General features: G+C 41.7%; 1 pseudogene; it reads left to right on the forward strand.

The window, feature by feature from the left end:
• Positions 1-640: 640 nt before the first annotated feature.
• LOC141492048 (serine-threonine kinase receptor-associated protein pseudogene) lies at positions 641-1,684 on the forward strand (annotated as a pseudogene).
• Positions 1,685-4,914: the final 3,230 nt, after the last annotated feature.

Raw genomic sequence — 4,914 nt, forward strand, 5'->3', positions numbered from 1 at the left:
AAAGTAAAGACCCTGATTCAGTGAGATCTAGAACTTCTGAGAAGAATATGAATTGGTCTCCAGCCCAGAAAGACTTCCTAGAAGAAATCAGGAAGGAGTTTAAAAATTAATTGGAAAAATTGGATAACAAAATTCAAGAGAAAATGAACATCTCGCAACAAGAAAACAAATCCTTTGAAAACACAATTGGGCAAATGCAAAAAGAAAATAATTCTCTCAAAATTACACTTGGGCAAATGGAAAAGTCCTTCAAAAATAGAATCGACCAATTGGAAAAGCAGTTGCAAAAGGTAAATGAAGAAAATTCTCTTAAAAAAAATAAAAGGATGGCGTTGCTTCCTGCCAGCACTGGAGTGGGATGCTGGTAGAGCCCCACTTGGTGCTCCCCTCTTCTCCCTCCCTCCCTCCCTTCCTCCTCCTCCTTCTCCTCTCCTACCCTCTGGGGCTAGAGCCCTCCCCACACTGACCCCACCCCCTACCGGAGGCTACTCTCAGCACCTCTGAGTCAGCTTCCTGCCCTTCCCCTCCACCCAGACCCTGGTGTAGGTACCAGGGTCCTAGGGGCCTCCAGAGTACATCAGCGACCCCACAGTGCTTCCCTGCAGTGGCCCATTGAGGAGCCACCACAACCACTGCTGCCATGGCGATGAGGCAGACCCTGCTTACCTGCTCTGGGCACACACGGCTTGTGGTAGATTTGGCCTTCAGTGGCATCACCCCCTACAGTTATTTCCTAATTAGCACCTGCAAAGATGATCAACCTATGCTAAGCCAAGGAGACACAGGAGACTGGATTGGAACATTTTTGGGTCATAAGGGTGCTGTATGGGGTGCTACATTGAATAAAGATGCTACAAAAGCAGCTATTGAAGTTGCAGATTTTACAGCCAAAGTATGGGATGCTGTTTCAGGAGATGAACTGATAACCTTGGCTTATAAACACATTGTCAAGAGTGTGGATTTCACTCAGGATAGCAACTATCTATTGACAGATGGTCAGGATAAATTTTTACACATATATAATTTGAACAAATCTGAAGCAGAACTTAAGGAAATCAGTGGTCACATCTCTGGTATAAAAAAGGGATTTATAGCACAGGGATGATACACAGATTCTTTCAGCAGATGACAAAACCGTCTGCCTCTGGGATAGAACTTCAATGACAGAAGTAAAGTCTCTAAATTTTAGTATGTTGGTTAGCAGTATGGAATATATTCCTGGAGGAGAGATTCTGGTAATCACCTATGGGAGATATATTGCTTTTCATAGTGCAGCAAGTCTGGAGCCTATTAAATCCTTTAAAGCTCCTGCTCCCATCAATTCTGTATCTCTTCATCTTGAGAAGGAATTTCTTGTTGCAGGTGGTGAAGATTTTAAGCTTTATAAATATGATTATAATAGTGAAGAAGAGATAGAATCCTACAAAGGCCACTTTGGTCCTATTCACTGTGTAAGGTTTAGTGCTGATGGCAAACTATATGCTAGTGGTCCTGAGGATGGGAACTGAGATTATGGCAGACTATGGTAGGCAAAACATATGGCCTTTGGATATGTGGGCTTCCTGAAAAAGAGGGTGGAGAGCTAGCAAAACTGAAGATCAGTTTTCCAGAAGAGGAGCTAGAAGATCTTGGATCAGACAACTCAGATTCCTTCTATAGTTCCACTCCTGAAGTGAAGGCCTGAGCACCTGCAAAATGCCACAGATGTTATGCCACATGTGGACCAAAACAGGCAGCAATTAGCAGAAGCCTTACTGAGTTACTCTCTCCATAAGGCAAAAATGGGCAGTAAATGATGGGGAATGCAATAGCTCCACTGTTAGAACTAGCTTGGTGTTGTCTCTAAGTGAAAACTGTGAGCCTATCGTAAAATGGCGGGTAGAATTGTGCTCATTTAGTCCACTATCCTACTGCCTTTTTGAATGAACATGTGCAAGTCAACATCCAATTTCTCTTATTTCAAATAGATTTCTTGTAGTCATTTTACTTTATTATGGAGAAAAAATGTAATGGCCTATTTTACTTTTTTTCTGAAAGCAGAAAGACTTTAGTTGTAAAGAAGGGAGTACATGATAAAGTATTTGGTTTGATTTCTCTTTCATTGTACACTGCTTCTGAGAATCTAATTGTTTTCAGTTGTCTAAATAAAATGCCTCTACAACAGAAAAAAAGAATGGAATCTGTGGAAACTAATGACTTAATGAGACAACAAGAATCTGTTAAAAAAAAAAACCCAAAATTTGAAAAAATAGAATAAAAAGTAAAATACCTCATTGGCAAAACCACTGATCCTGAGAATAGAACCAGGAAAGACAACCTAGGAATCACTGGACTTCCTGAAAACATTGAAGAGAAAAAAAATGTCTGGACTCAATATTACAGGATTTAGTGAGGAAAACTGTCTTGAAATCATGCAACCACATGGCAAAATAGTTATTGAAAGAATACATCAATCCTTCCAGAGAGGGATCCCAAAATGAAAGCACCAAGGAATATTGTGGCCAAATTCCAGAATTAAAGAGAAAATCCTGCAAGCAACCAGAAAGAAAAAAATTTAGATACCAAGGAGCCACAGTAAAGATTACACAGGACTTGGTTGTATCAACATCAAGGGATTGAAGAGCCTGGAATGAGATATCCCAAAGAGCAAGGGAGCTTGGAAGGTAGCCAAGAATTCATTATCCTGCAAAAATGACTCTTCTCTTCCAGGGGAAAAGATGAACATTTAATGAAATAGGAGACTTCCAACATTTCTTGATGAAAAGACCAGAGATTAATAGAAAATTTGGAATTCAAATAGCAGACTCAAGAGACACATGAAAAGGTAAAAAAGGGAAAAGAAAAAAATTGCTATCCAATAAGATGAAACTGGTTATATCCCCACCTGGGAGAAGATTCTTATAACTCTCAAGAATTGTAACTCTATTAGAGAGAATATACTCAGCCAGAAGTGATAGACAGTTATGACTTATTTGTGACTCTATTAGAATGATTTTAAAATAGTACCTCCTTAAAAAGAGAGGGACAGTAAAGAGATGGGAAGAGATTGAATGGTGTAAATCTTGTTATATTAAGATGTACAAAGAACCTATTGAAATAGAGGGGAAGAAGGAAGAAGGTGAGAATCACCTGAATTTTACTCTCATCAGATTTGGCTTAAAGTTAATATACATACACTCAGCTAAGAAACTTATCTTACCATGCAACTATTAAAAGGGGAAAGGGGAGGGGGGAGGAAAAGGGGAACTAACAGAAGGAAAGGAAGGAAGAAGGGGCATAAGGAAAGGGGGAAGAAAGGGGAATAGGGCTGGATGTAGGAGGGCTAACACACTGAAGGTGTTGGTATTCAAAAACAAAATATTGAAGAATATGGATAAAGTGAAAAAAGATGAAAAATGCAAACAGAAGGAAGATAGCATGGGGGGAAATAAAGAGTTTGTAATTATAACTTTGAATGTGAATGGGATAAACTCTTCCTTAAAAGGTCAGCAAATGAGGGGCGGAGCCAAGATTGTGACAAGAAGGGATTGAGTCTTAGGCGCTCTCTGATAAAACTTGAAACTAAGGACTCTAACTAAACTTTTGAGAGACAGAACCCACAAAGGGATGCAGTGAGGCAGTTCTCCTACTCAAGGTAACCTGGAAAAGAGCAGAAAGGCTCTGCTCCCCCGGGTTGGAGGGGCAGCCTGCCAGAGGGGTGGCCCGCCAGAGCGAAAGAACTTCAGCCTCCCGGAGGCAGCCCCAGGGCGCTGGGAGCTGTGGCTCACAGCAGCGGGGGAGTCTCCTGAGCTGCACCCCAGGGAGCACCGGCACAAAGTGGGGGAACAGCGGGGTCGTCTGCCAGAGCAAGCACATGGAGCCCAGCCCTCAGGGCACACAGCAAGCAGCTTGATCTTTCGGTAGCCCAGATCCAGAAACAGAAGCAGGCAGAGCCGGTAAGCAGGAGCCTCCAGGGCATGATCCCATTGAGCTGAGGGAGGGGAGTGAAGAGAGACAGGAGAGCTCTGTCCTCTGCCTCTAGAACGGAACTCTGGGGCTCTGACCACATTCAGATCCTGATAGCAGTCTAGGCCCCCACATAGAACAGCAGGGCCCCCCCACCTCAGTCCCGTGGCAGAGGGGGGGCGCTTATGGTCATTCACAGACCAGGAGGGAGGATAGAGCCTCACACACCAATACCCTTCTGGGAGTGTTGCAAAAGCTCAGGAAGCACCCCCCAAAACCGGGCCCAGGCTGGGAAAATGAGCAAGCAGAGAAACAAGAGGAAGACCATTGAGAAATATTTTGCATATGAGCCCAAGAAGGATCAAAATACTCAGTCTGAAGATGAGGAAGCACAAGCTCCTGCATCTAAAGACTCCAAGAAAAACAGAAATTGGGCTCAGGCTATGATAGAGCTCAAAAAAGACTTTGAAAATCAAATGAGGGAGTTGGAAGAAAAACTGGGAAAAGAAAGGAGAGAGATGCAGGAAAAACATGAAGATGAAGTCAGCAGCTTAGTCAAGGAAATCCAAAAAAATGCTGAAGAAAATAGCATGCTAAAAACCAACTTAGGTCAAATGGATAAAACAGTTCAAAAAGTTATTGAGGAGAAGAATGCCTTAAAAAGCAAAATTGGCCAGATGCAAAAAGAGATAAGAAAACTCTCTGAGGAGAACAAATCCTTCAGAAAAGAATAGAATTCAGGGAGATTGATGAATTTAACAGAAATCAGGAATCAATACTTCAAAACCAAAAAAATGAAAAAGTAGAAGAAAATGTGAAATATCTCATTGAAAAAACAACTGATATGGAAAACAGACTTAGGAAAGATAATTTAAAAATTATTGGAATATCTGAAAGTCATGATCAGGAAAAGAGCCTTGACATCATTTTCAAAGAATTACTACAGGAAAATTGCCCTGATATTCTAGA

Source organism: Macrotis lagotis, chromosome 6 (genome assembly GCF_037893015.1).
Source record: "Macrotis lagotis isolate mMagLag1 chromosome 6, bilby.v1.9.chrom.fasta, whole genome shotgun sequence".
In the NCBI taxonomy this organism is placed as follows: Eukaryota; Metazoa; Chordata; class Mammalia; order Peramelemorphia; family Peramelidae; genus Macrotis; species Macrotis lagotis.